Genomic DNA, 14,635 nt, shown 5'->3' with positions numbered 1-14,635 from the left:
CTATGTATCCATCACTCTGCTTTAATAGTTATCATCTCATGGTTAATTTTATTTCAACCATATCCCTTAACTCTTCACTTTTTACCCGTGGAAAGAGACTCAAAACAGCTGAGTCAGGCTTAGCACTCAGATGCCACCATTGCTCTGCTTTGCCAGCCTGTGTGTTCTCTTCTGTGGATGGAGGCACGGATGAAAAAAATCTTGAAGAGAATAAACGTTAGTTTCCAGACAATCATTTAATAATTTGATGTGAACTTGAATATCTCTATTCTCAGACTTTGAGTTGGAATTAAATATAATCTAAATTAAGTACAGATTCTAGAAAGACACTTTGCTAAGTGCTCTCTGAGAAAGTAATGTTTATCTTTGTATTAATGTGGTTTATTTCTTTTATGTGTTCTAAAGATTTTTATGTATTTGATTTCACCAAAAAAAGTGAAATATGTATCTTTGAGGTTTTGGCATTTATAAAATAATACAACTGAAATTATCCCTTGGATTTATAGAAAATATTTGAAGATACCTTTTTCAGCATCCTCAGTTACCAATTTAAAAAATCAATTGATCCAATGCTTTTATTCAAAATTTTAAATGTATAAAAGTGAGTAGTAGTACTTAAAAAGTGAAAGTGGGTTTTAAGATGTTTTAAAATGTTTTTAACTAATATAACTTCTAATCAGCTGTTTGTATAACATCCCTTTTATAAAGTTTAATACTAAAAAAATAACCCAACCTCTTCCTTTGTACATTCAATATCCTTTGATTGTGGCTAAACAAATTATAGAAAAAATTTGAAAAGTATTTGGGGAAATACTCCTTCAGCAGAAAGGAGAAATAATGTTTTATTTATGGCTTTCGTAATGATTTTTCTTTATAATTGGTAAGATGGGACTACTAAAAAGACTTCTAACCTGTAAATCATTTGTTACCAACCCTAATTATGTAAATTAGCAAAGAATCTATACTTCCTGATAAAAATTTATGAAATTAAAAAGAAAACAATTCAATTATATTCAGCAACATTTATTGAGGATATTTGATTTTTAATTTTATTTGAAAATGGGTATTTTGAAATGAATCAAATATGAGGTGTTGCAAATCCAAGAAAATTGGAATGTGCGAAAAAGAGACTTAATTCCACGGATGAATATGTTATTCTCAGTATGCCACACTGTATAATTATTGCAGCTTCATAACAAACACCAGAAGGCTCTTTCCAACAACACTTCCACTATGGGATTTCTATCTCTATTAAAAAAAAAATTTTCTTATTTTTGCCACATTGCCCTTTAATTAATAGTGCCTGACAGGATGCAAAGTATTAATGTAGCCAGTTTAGAACTTTATTTCAGCTCAGAGTCTTCCAGCATTATTTACTACACTTGACTAGTAATTGATCAACTATTAAATAACTGCTTTAAAAGTTAACAGATTTACCTAACACACCTCTGTGAATGGTATACTGTATTTAGAATCTGACTTTAATAATAACTTTATTGACTAATGTGCGTGTATTGGTATAGTGTGTTTTAATGTTTTTTTCTTGTTTAGAAAACACTGAATTTCATTACCTAAAAAAAAAAAATTTTAGCCCTGGCCGGTTTGGCGCAGCGGTTGCAGCGTCGGCCTGCGGTACTGAGAGACGTGGGTTCGGTTCCCGCTAAGGGCGCGTACCTCGGTTGCAGTTTGTCCCTGGCCCTGGTTGGCCATGCGGGTGGCAGCCACTTGATGTGTCCCTTCACATTGATGTTTCTCTCTCTCTCTCTTCCTCTCTCTCCCTCCCGCTCTATCTGAACAAAAAAATGGAAAAATGTCCTCGGGTGAGGGTAAAAAAAAAAAAAAAAAAAATTTATATATTAGATCCTATACCTATAGGCTTAAGTTAAATTCTCCTTAATCCTAAGTGAGAATTGGAAAGTATTCAAATTATTTCATTATCAAATTCAGTTAACTCTTCTTTACTGCTTACTTGGTTTTTACATCATAAATGTTACTGATATCATTGCATCTTTTAAGAATGTTTTCTCAGTTGTATACCTTCTTAAGAAATAAGGATGGACCAAAATATAATTATTGAATATAAAAATGTTGTATTTGTTTTCTATGCTCTTCCTCATTTGTAAAAAGAATCATTTCTTTCTGCAAATTTTTTTTTCAATTATTCTCTAACACATTCTTGTCTCTCTTTATCATCCTTCCTGTCCCTTTTCTCGCATTTGCTGTGGTCTGTTCTGCTTGTTATTGCTTGGCATAGGCTTTTTCCATTCTAAACTTCTTAGCCAACCCATTCTCCTCCTGCCTCAGTCGGTTCTTTGGTCCGATAGTGCACCTCTCAGCCTGCTTCAGCGCTCCTTTAGTATTGGATTCTTTGTCTTTTTTAGGTAGTTATTCTGCATTCTTCTGTTTGCTGTTTCTTGGTACTTTTAGAGAAATAGTTAATTTCCATTACTCTGCTTTCTATAGTGTGCAATGAGAAGAAGAAATAAAACAACCATTGAAAACCAGATATACATGACTCTTAAAAAGGAAAGAGGTAGTGTAGTTGACAGGTTCTTTTAGAAAGTGCTACCATCTCTGAGTAGTTAGATAGAAGGGCTAAATGTTGCCATGAATAAAGAGAAAATCTTGCCTGTCATTTACAAAAAAATATTTTTAACTTTCTAAAACTGCAGGCAGTATTAGTATAGTCAAAAGATCCTTGGAAAGTTACGGATAGATTTTCATAGTTAAGATGATTATTGAGGAGCATGTGAAAGCTTGCTCTCTGGCATATGTCCTCGGTTTGGCTCAGATAAACTCAGAAAAAAAAAACCAACCTGATGATTATTGTAAAATTATATATTATTTTTATTTATCTATGTGACCTTTGGTATTTTATGGTAGACCAGCTTTATCATTTTTGTCTTCAAATACTTTATGAGAAAGACCTATATACATAAGGGAATGAAAGTCAATACAATTTCTTCATTTAAAAAATGTAGAATTCTTCTCATATCCTCTGCCCACTTTTTAAGTTCTGTTTCACACAATTTGTTTATCAGCATTTTATTGATAACCTCTACTTTTATTTACATTCAGTGCTATCTAGTGGTAGTGAATTTATGTAACTTATTGAGTGTTAATCTGTAAAGTTATAGAAAATATGCATATGATAGGATAGAATAGCTTTTAGAATTAATATATAAAGTATAAAAAGAAAAAAATCATCTTTTATAATAAAATGAAATTTAGAATTTCTTCAGATTTTCAAAGATGTGTGTGTGTGTGTGTGTGTGTGTGTGTGTGTGTGTGTAGAGGGAGTGCCTTTTAGTTTTGCAAAATTCATGACTTGTGGGTTCCTAGATTAAACTTAATTTTCTATTATTGAAATTTATATAATCTGATATATATGAAATCAAAGCTGAAGGTACTACCTGCCTCTGCCCCCCAAAAAACTTTTTGAGGTCATTTATATCCATTATAACTGTTTATGGGTTTATATGGAAATAAAAACTTGGGGGTGGTAGGTGATATAATTGAAATATAAATCATAATCTGTTCTTTGTTTGTTTTACCAAATTAGTTCGGGATTCTGAGAATACATTTTGAATATTTGTGTATGTTTAGCATTTTGTTCCTTTGTTAGAAATCTCTCAGTGTGACTTGTTTTTAATAGGATGTGTCTGCAATCACTCTTGAAAAGTATTAAGCCCTTTAAGCACACTGGTCAGACCATACCCAAAGAGGGAAGCATACAGGTTTATTAGCACTCCTTAGCCTGAAAGCACAGCATACCCTTCTAGGTTGCACAGCAACAGACTCCTAGCAACCATAATAGATTGAATTTCTAAGAGTGACCAGGCCGGATGTAATAATAAAGCAAGAGGTACAAACAGTTGTCATGGTTTTCTTTTCACAGTAAGCTAGTTTGAATTGGGAAAGCTTAGCATTTCAAAAATGGGCAAACTTTTTTATAAAACCAGTACTGTTTGTGCAATAGTAATACCAAATTTTAAAAATCTACTGGTTAAAAACATATTTAAAATAAAACATCAAAAAGGTAAAAGGATTATCATGTAAAGAAGTTTTCAGGGAATTTCTAAAAAGATTTATAACCTTAAAATTGAACTGTAGCAAAATAATGATAATGAATGTGCTTTTTAAAAATAAAAATCATACTATTTGTGTTTTTTATTGGGGTCCTTCATTTATTTTAATTTGGCAGCAACTCTTACACTTTTATGTACACAATTTAAGTGGATGTGCATATAAAACTAATGCTTTTAATAAACTTAAAACTTATCTAAGAAAACATGCCATATGACCTATATATAAGCAATGTTTTTGAAATTATGAACTAATAACTAATTTATTGGAAAAAAAAGAAAAAAGTATTAAGATGTACCATCCTACACTGTGAGAGTAAACGTGTTGGTAATAATTTCTAAAAGTGTAATATAACTTTGTCAACATTTCTGTTGTGTACTTTTTAGTATGTATTTGCCACATAGCCATGAAAAAGAGATTAATTCAGATACATTCATAACCTGAAACAGGATGCCTCCATCAAAAGAAACAGATCCTCATGTAGCTGCTGGAGTAGGGAGTGGAACTACAGCCTTTGACAGCAATAAGCTGTAAATATACACACATGCTAATACCCTTGATTTGTTCATCTTTTGTGTCAGCATTTGGAAAAGATTGTTAAAGTGGCAGTTATAGTAAAGACTGGTAATTACAGTAAAGAGCAGAAACTAGATATTTGTGACCCATTATATTTTATTAAAAGACTTCCTTATTAAAATGACACTGCTTACTCTGATTACTTGACAGCTGCCCGAAACAGATTAGAAAAGACACACCTAAAGGTAAAATCAACCTCTTTAAGCAAGTGCACAGCATAAGACAAGTAAATGGTATAGTATAAACTTTTTTTAAACAATCAATTTACTTTAGAGATGTTTATTGGTGATTACGTGGCATGCTCTTTTGCCTTTCTGTAATAGGGCACCTACAGTGGCATCTTCCTATTGGGATATTTTAATACACCCACCTAATATTATAGTAGCTTCCTATTATAGGATCTTATAAAGAGGTGTCATAGATCCAGGGATCTGCATGGCACCACAGAGAAGCTTTCTCCTGCTGTCTGATAAATTATTCTACTTCACTGTAAATACTATTTTTACAAGACAGAACTAAAACTTTAGGAAGTTTATCACTATATGATCAATTTCTGAAATATTTGTGATATTCTTTTTCTCTTAATGATCCAGTAGAGCCACAGTGAGTTTAATACTTGAATTTAGGTATCACTTGCACCACATTGAATTGTCTGCTTTTCTAGAGAAAAGTTTATGCAGCTTTTGTTACTAACCATTAGTGATATTTCTGAAGTTTTACTGTTACTTACTTTGTTCCATGTGTATTTTACATAATGAAGGTATAGCATTTTATAGAACAGTCCTGCCTCTCAGTTATTCTGGATTGTAGTTTAGCAATTAAGTAGCCTGACCTACTACACAGTGTAACATTTCATGACCATGTCCCTGTCTTCTATATCATGGGGCATGGATATGTACTATAGTTCAGACTATGAGTATGAAATCACAGTTCACTCTTGAAGACACAAACACAGGGTCAGTATGAAGCAGATTTGTGGGAAGATTACTTCCCTCAACAAATCTTGAATATAGATTTTTTTTTCAGAAATGTCACAATATTAACAGAAGTCTGTGGTAGTAGTTATGTGGTACTATAAAATTTCCACAAAGACCCAAACTATGCTATGTGAGACACTCATGCTAAGTCCACATAGACAAATATCTGTGACTGCTTATGTCTTTAGCTTGAAAAAACAACAACAACAACAACAATAACAACAACAACAAAAAACCACTATCTGATTGAATGAGGTCTGTCAGCTGGCAAAATTGTTAGGAGAAGATGTGAGGTCCTGTTTTTTTAATAAAATCTGAGTTAAAATCCTGGCTTTGTCATTTGATTGCTAATTATCCTTAAACTAATTCCTGAACTACTTTGATCTCAGATGTTTTATGTAAATATGGGGATATTACTTACTCCTTTGGGTTATAAAATGAAAAGGTAAAAGATAAAGTGAGATAAGTTCATAGAAAACTTAGAATGGCAGCCTAGATTTAGCACTCAAACTGGTAGTGAATTTTGTGATTACTGCCTTTCTAGTTTATTTGTGGTAGGAGGATCTGAGGAGGGTTTTGCAGGAGGGGATGGCAGCTGAAAATAGTAACATGGAATTGGATATAATCAGAAACAATTATTTTCAAAGACGGATATTAAGCACTATATATTTTGTTAAGTCATTTCAGTGTTAGTCATTGTAGGAATTCTTTTGAGTAAACTTTTATGAAGTGACCCTCTTTACAGGTTCAAATCTTTGGGCATGATTTTTTTTTTAAAGATTACAAGAACAATAATTAATAGGAAAAATAAGCAGTAAACAGATAAAAAAGAAAAAAAGTATTAAAATGTACAGTCCTACACTGTGACAGTAAAATTGTTGGTGATAATTTCTAAAAGTGTAATATTGTGCTATAACTTTGTCAACATTTCTGTTGTGTACTTTTTAGTATGTATTTGCCACATAGCCATGAAAAAGAGATTAATTCAGATACATTCATAACCTGAAACTGGTACAAAAGGCAGAATTTAAAGAATAGGGAAAATTAATTTATTTTAGTAAATATGTACAGTGAGCTTTATATTATCTAAACATTTAGCTTTTCTCCACATTTTTCTTCTGTGTAAACTGAACAGCCGAAGTGAGCAAAGTGTCATGTGTTAGCACTTTACATTGTTGATATAAAAGAACGGAAAATGAACAGCAGTAGCCTCTGCTGAGAAGTAAGGCCAATAGTGGAGTCACATGAAAATATGATTACCTTTGGTACTTCTTGTCCTACCCCTTAAACAGTGTTCAACATGCTTGCCATTGATTTACAAAATACAGTTTAAATTCTTCTTTTTTTATCCTCACTCGAGGACATTTTCCATTTTTTTGTTCAGATAGAGTGGGAGGGAGAGAGAGAAAGAGAGAGAGAGAGAAACATAGACGTGAAAGGGACACATCGAGTGCCTGCCACCCGCACGACCAACCAGGTCTGGGGACAAACTGCAACCGAGGTACATGCCCTTAGTGGGAACTGAACCCAGGTCTCTGGACCACAGGCCGATGCTCTAACCACTGAGCAAAACCGGCCAGGACTAGTTTAAATTTTTATATTCTGTTGTTAAAGGAGCCATAAAGGCATTTAATTTCATAAATAGATGTTTACAAAAGAGTAGAGGTGGTTTGAAATATAATGGTTTGAAGTAGCTCGTGGGATTAAAGTGGTTTAGGCAATGGCTATCCTATTTCTATTTTTGGAAGAAGGTAATACCAACCTGAGTTTAAGGAAAAGAGGAGGTACAGAATGTGCTTGATGTTGCCTTTATAGTTTAACAGTGAGAAGAACCCCAAGCTACAGTGATACTTAGAGCCAAGGGAAATTAGTACTTAATGTTACACAGATACAGTTTTTCTGATAAAACTACTAGCTCTTAACAGTAGTTTTGCAAGTTCTAAAATAATGATTTTTTTGAGTAAGATATATATTTATATTGTTCAACTGTTCAATGATATAATTTCAATGGATTAAATATTGCCAAAAACATTAAATTAGGAAGTTTTAAATTTCAGAATTAAACAAAATATTCTCTTCTGATAAAAGCTTTTTTTGACATCAATGAATATGTTACTCTGAATATGTAACTCATCTTGTACACACAGTGTAACTGCCACTTATAAAAATGTAGAACATAATTGTACTTTTTAACTTAATTGAATATTATGTCCAGCTCAATGAAGACTTATACATTAACTTCATAAGTAATCTCTCTGCATAGAATATTTTCTTCTAAAAATGAAGTTTTAACTTTATAGTTATCTTCCTTACTATCCTTAGCATTTTGAATTGTTGAATTGGGGAAGTATAGTATGTATCAATACATGTTTATATACATATATATGTATAGACACACATATGAAATAGTATAAGCTTTCTATTCAGTGCAGTCTAAATTTGGAATTCTTTATATTGAGATAATTGCTAGGTGAGAAAAACTATCAAACTAGTCCAAACTCTCACTAATGTTAAGATCTTTTCACATCAGAGTCTTTTATGGAAACTGTGTACTGTATATGAATGCTGTTCAAAATGTGAATGGAGGACCTCTGTGGTCTGCAGCTCCCGGAGGTTCCAACTTTTTCAACTAAAAATCCACGAGGATGCATTTTTTCATTAACTTCAACCATAACAGCAGGTTGAATGCAGATGTAGATGTGAAAAGGCAAGCAAGACACTACGCAAGTTTATAAAGATTGAAAACCATGCCATTCTTCTCATTAAATCTCTTTTGTTTTGAAAACTTTAGATATATTTCATAAAACATGTTTATGTTAATAGGCATTGGTTTTATTAATGTCACTTTAAAATTAATATTTAGTATATTTATTTTCTATGATTAACATGGACAGACATAACTATAGTAATGCATGTACTATATAGCTTGTTGTTGCCAACTCAAGAGAGCCAATGTTGCTCATCTCTTCTTAACTCTACATTTAGACATGACATGCTAGCTTGAAACTAGCCATGTTGAGAGTATTTACACTATGGGAATGCGGAGAAACTACAAGTCTAGCTTTATGGTAGGGGGAAGAGTGAGAGCTGGCTGTTAAACACCAGTGCATGACTAGATGCGATTCACATAAAGAAGAGTTCCTTGGGGTTCTCAAAATTAATATTTAAGTGCGGCCCTGGCCAGTTTTGCTCAGTGGTTAGAGCATCTGCTCGCAGACCAAACGGTTGCAGGTTCGATTCCTAGTCAAGGGCATGTACCTGTGGTTTGATCCCCAGCCCCAGTCGGGGGTCGTGAGGCAACCAATGGATGTTTCTCTCTCTCTCTCCCTCCCACTCTACTTAAAAATCAATGAAAAAATATCCTGGGGTGAGGATTTAAAAAAAAAAAAAAAAAAAGATCTAAATGGGTTCCAGGACCAGAGAAACTTATTATGAAAGACCATCTGCTAATTAGTTTACTGTGCAGATTTAACAGTCAAGTGTGTGCTACTGTATAATCAGGCAGGGTTTCAGCCCGGCGCTCTGTCTGTAGAGCCACTTTACCAGTCTCCCTATACTGCATTCCAACCAGATTAAGTCCATAAAGCAACAGTTCTCAACCTGTGGGTTGCGACCCCTTTGGAGGTCAAATGACCCTTTCACAGGGGTCGCCTAAGATGTAGCAGTAGCAAAATTACAATTATGAAGTAGCAACGAAAATAATTTTATAGTTGGGGTCACCACAACATGAACTGTATTAAAGGGTTGCGGCATCAGGAGTGTTGAGAACCACTGCAAGTGATTTCCAGTCAGAAGGTATGTCATATACTTTGTGCTACTTGCCATGCTAAGTACATAGCTTAATTACTTGTTGAATGGTTAGAAACTATTAGTATTATGAGAATATAGAAAAATAGGGGGAGAAAGATTCTGGGCTCGAGTAGTTAGAGAAGTCTTCAGGGAGGAGGTACTGCATGAGAGAGATCTTGAAGGTTGAGAGGTGTGTAATGGCTGAGAGGAAAGGGTTAAGACATGCTAGAAATAGATTTTGGTGTGAAGAGTGAAGATTTTGTTGAGAAATAATGAAGCAGATGTAGTGGAAAGAAAATCAGGCTAAGGATTTGAAACTTAGCTGGGTAGAGCATAACCAGGCAGTGTATATTTTTAAACTGGATCAAGTGTGAAGATGAAAGTGATGCTTTCAGGAGATTAATTTGGCAGATCTGTGAAAATTGGCTGGGAGTGGATCAAAAGCCAGGTAAACCTCTCTAAGTCATCGGAAAGGAAATATAGGGTAAAGAACCTAGGCTTTTAATTCAGAAAGACCAAGGTTAGAATTCTCTTGCCACTGTGTTCCTTTCCCTTTATAGATAAGATGTACGTAACTAGCCAGTGCGTTTATAAATAACAAAAGGGGTATGAAAGAGTTTAGACTAGATTAGATGCTTGGTTCTATGCTAGGACCTTCAGTAAGAGGTATTATCAATGCTACTTTTACTACTATGGCTGCTGCTACTATTATATCATTATTTGATAGATTATAATGAAGATTGGAGCTGGGAACCTTCAGTAGAAATAGGATATGGAAACCAGGCCTATCCCTAACACTAATGGAGATAAAGAATACAAATGGAAACATATTCTTCATACTTAAATGCTGCAAATCAACTAACTGTTCAAATATGCTCTTGCCTCTTAATTTGACAAGTGCAGCTTTATAAAGTGATGGATGACCATTTAGGATTCTCAGATTTTTCAGTTCTGTTGTAGAACATAGTGGCAAAGGGAGAATGGCCTTCTGTCACCTCATCGCTGTCCTGCAGTCTACCTCCCTTTCCCCATAGCCTAGGTTTTATTTTTACCATAGCATGTCCATATGCTCACTCCACAAGCAGGCTTGCCCCATCTCTTATAAGCTATCTTTTGACTACTACTCAGGCCTAGTGGTGGGTATGCCTACATCTCCATCTACTCGGATTGATAGTCCAGGGCTCTGCATGGAAATTCAGGGTCCTGGGAGTCTGCTGAGGTAGATTACAGAGGAATCAGAGAGCATGGCCCTGGGCTGTGCAGACTTTTCACTTCATGAGGAAGTACCTGGCCAGTGGGTCATCGTGGGTCCTTTAAAGTGCAAGGCCCTGGGCAATGGCCCCTTCTGCTTGGGTCTCAGAGTGGTGTTGGAAGGGATCATCTGACATGAGTACCAAATCAAGAGGATTTGTTTATTATTAGTTGTGAGGTCTGAGAAAACGAGAGTGAAAAGTAAAAGATCACTAGTTTCCAGGAAAATTATAAAGCCACTGAGAAAGTTAGGACAATATGTGGGAGCAGATGAGGTGGGACCTGAATGCAAAATAACTATGCATTGTTTACCGTTATATCCTCCAGCACCTAATCAACTTACAGCATATTGCCAAGCACATTGTAATGATTCAATTAATGTTGAAGGGCAAGATGAAGATATTTTGGATAGTTGTGCCAGAGATGTGAGAAGAAAGTCATTGTAGAATATAGGAAGAAACAAGGAAAATAAATTCTCATTGGTCCAAAGTGGAGCTTTAAGGGAGTGGCCATCTTGCTGTGATTGGCATGGTAGTGTGTGAGCTACTTGTGAGTTTAGACCATGTATATTTAATATTTGTATGTGCGGTACCTAACATAGTTGCAATTCTTAAATGAATATTTTAATAATATAAGAACAAGCTTTAAGAAATGAATTGGATTTTAAAGGGATAAGTTGCAAAGACAAATTTGTATCACCAGTGAACTGGTATGGTGGCTAAGGAACTTGTAATAATTCAAGAAAAGAGATCTTGAACTATTGTCTTATAATATCAGGATGAGGTGGTGAAAGATGTGTTCAAGGAGAATGCATTACTTGTAACCTGTTTGGAGAGGAGTAGAAGATGCAGATAATTGTAGATTAGCTTGAATTTTCTAACTTGGTATTCAAGTAACAAGTTAGATATAGGGGAGCTTAGTTGGAAAAAAGAATTAGAGTTCAAGGAGTAGGTAGAATTATCTTAGAAACGGGTATGTATAATTCATAGTCATTTTGCTCAAAGTTCTGAAGTATTGTTTACTCATTTAGTTTATAATAAATGTGTACAATAATACCTCATGTCAGAAAATATACAGTATTTCATAACTAAAGTAAGAGGAAAATCTGATAATAGTATTAAAATTGCCAGGTTCTTTTTGAGAAATCTGGTGTGTTAATTAGTGTATATTATTGCATTTTTGCTGTATCTTATTTGTAATCACCTAAATACACAGCAAACACCTGTGATTATTTTACTGCTCCTTGTCTTGTTCAAGTAACCCCAAATATGTGTATTTAGACTGTCGCTTATTTATATATACTCAGCTGTACCTGTTTGCTTTGTTATTTTTCTAAGTTTAATGGACCAACATAAAAATTTATGGCAACTGTTGCTTAATGTCTTCTTTACCTTTAAAGAAAAAAAGAAAAACAAAACTAAATCATGCCAGGCACCTATGATGCTGTTTATAGTTGTCTAAAAGATCAGATATACTCTACTAAATTGATTTTTGATATTATGGACAAAATTTAGAGCAAGAAAGATAACATATATAAACAAATACACCTAAGTACCTGTTTGTATAAAAGTGTTACCCTAAACTTACTTTATTAACTAAAAAAAATCATTAGCTTAAAATAAACTTGCCTGTTTCTTCCTGAACCAGACTCTTTTTAAAATTTCATAAACTTTAATAGTTATGCATGTCTTATTAGTATCCTGAGCTTTGTGACCTGTTTATGCATTTTTGCTTGTTTATGTTTAAGAAACAAATCCAGGAATGAGCAAAGGTGTGTTAGTTGCTAAACCATTCTTTTTTTTTTTTTTTTATCCTCACCCGAGGACATTTTTCCATTTTTTGTTCAGATAGAGCGGGAGGGAGAGAGAGGAAGAGAGAGAGAGAGAGAGAAACATCGATGTGAAGGGACACATCGAGTGGCTGCCACCCGCACGACCAACCAGGGCTGGGGACAAACTGCAACCGAGGTGCATGCCCTTAGCGGGAACCGAACCTGAGTCTCTCTGTACCGCAGGCCGACGCTCTAACCGCTGACCCAAACCGGCCAGGGCTAAACCATTCTTACTTTTACCTCTCTCTATACAGGAAATTATCAGGCTGATTCTCAGAATTGTTTGATCTCTCATCTTTACAATTTAAAAGTACAGATATTTTTAAAGAATCATTCTCTATTATTTTCCCTAACTTATATTTTTCCTGATTATTAAAATAGTATGCTTATTCTTTGAATTCTAATTCTTTCAAAAATGAAAGTTCTCTTTTTCCTATAAAACCAAAACAGTATATATATATTTTTGGCTAAGTGGGAACATTTTGAAAATACAGTCATGTAAAGAAATACTTTAATTTAGTTATAGTATCAGATCAATACTAGACTTATTAGGGTGATCACTTCATAAGTTGTATAAATATCTAATCAGTATGTTTTACACCTGAAACTAATATAATATTGTGTGTCAACTCTAATTGAAAAATAAAAAATAATTCAGTTAAATCACAATATTTATTCATAAACTAAATAATTTAATCACAAAGCTTCTATATATTAAAGAATTTATTTTTAATGTTTACCTAATTCTTCTTGCTTTTACTATTTTAGGCCACTTGGTCATTCTGGCATTTTATGGTAGAGAATACATTGAGTTTGGCTCATGGAAAGAATATGAGGTAATTGATCACATGTTCTCTATAAATTATGAACTACATATATGCAAAATGGAATGTTTTAATATGTCAAAGATAGGATCTTATGTTTAAATTTTTCAATATTATATATATATGATTTTGAAATAGGTTTTCCTTTCCTGATGGTTGGTAGTAGTTAATATTGTGAGGAACTTTACTTTCTTTTAGTAGTTGTGTGTGTGTGTGTGTGTGTGTGTGTGTGTATATGTGTATATATATATGTATATATATATTTTTATCCTCACCCGAGGACATTTTTGCATTTATCTTCAGATAGAGCGGGAGGGAGGGAGGGGGGAGGAAGACAAAGAGAGAAACATCAATGTGAGAGAGACACATTGACCGGTTGTCACCTACACGACCCCAACCGGAGCCGGGGACAAACCACAACCAAGGTACGTGCCCTTAATGGGAACCAAATCCTGGACTCTCTGGTCCACAGGCCAACACTCTAACCACTGCGCAAAACCGGCCAGGGCATGTAATTATATATTTTTAAAACAAAATTGTATAGAGTGTTCTTCACTTTGTTATGTGGTTACAGTTACTATTTTTAAAAGCTTTGACTAGCTTAGCTTTCTGTGGGGCTGTAGAAACCACAAGAGAATTCCTCCTGCCTACCTGCCTCCCTAACCTGCCACAAGTAGGATTAAAGGCATGCTGCATTGAAAAGTAGTGGCTAGCACACATAGTTTATAGGGAAATAGTGAGAAAGAGCACCGAGGCTCCTATAATGGGAAATTTCTAGGCACTACTCAGGTTTGTTTAATGAGAAAAGAACCATAAAACCCGTTGTTAGTTTCCCCCATCTCTTTGGTACCCATGATGCTTGTTGGCATTCTGAAATGGCACTCAGTTTAAGTGTATGTGCTATATGCATTTCCACAGCTGTTTCAAGATTACCAAACATCAATCCTCTATCAGAATAAATTCAAATTAAAGATAGTAAAATATAGCAACTATCCTTATGAAATCCAGCCAATGACATAGTAGCATTGGGGATCATTGGATATTAATTATTTGGTGGAATAATTGGCTAACATAGTGCTGATGTCATAATTGTTCTACTCAATAATGGGTTGGTTATATAGGAAGGTGCAGGGGTTTGGTGTGTGAACTTCCGCTTCCATTACAACAGTACTTTAAAGAGAGGCCTTAAGAAAGGTGAAAAGAGGGGGTGGGGTGGGTTGTGGAAGGAGCATCAGAGGGATAGGCATTGATTCTAAGTTCCTATAAACTGTTATTCTTTGGTCTTTGAGATTATATTTGCA

General features: G+C 34.3%; 1 protein-coding gene across 2 annotated transcripts in view; it reads left to right on the top strand.

Annotated features, from left to right (window-relative positions):
• The window catches only part of RFX3 (regulatory factor X3), a 290,497-nt gene that overhangs the window by 9,272 nt on the left and 266,590 nt on the right, over nucleotides 1-14,635 (top strand). Inside the window, exons 3-5 of one of the 2 annotated variants that reach the window (XM_036261527.1) lie at nucleotides 4,813-4,895; nucleotides 11,007-11,228; nucleotides 13,279-13,346. The gene's annotated coding sequence lies outside the window, so the exon portion shown is untranslated. The remainder of the gene's footprint in view (nucleotides 1-4,812; nucleotides 4,896-11,006; nucleotides 11,229-13,278; nucleotides 13,347-14,635) is intronic. The other variant, XM_036261528.1, reaches the window with a different exon arrangement.

Source organism: Molossus molossus, unplaced genomic scaffold (genome assembly GCF_014108415.1).
Source record: "Molossus molossus isolate mMolMol1 unplaced genomic scaffold, mMolMol1.p scaffold_m16_p_14, whole genome shotgun sequence".
Taxonomy (NCBI): Eukaryota; Metazoa; Chordata; class Mammalia; order Chiroptera; family Molossidae; genus Molossus; species Molossus molossus.
This window is presented reverse-complemented; position numbering and strand designations above follow the sequence as displayed.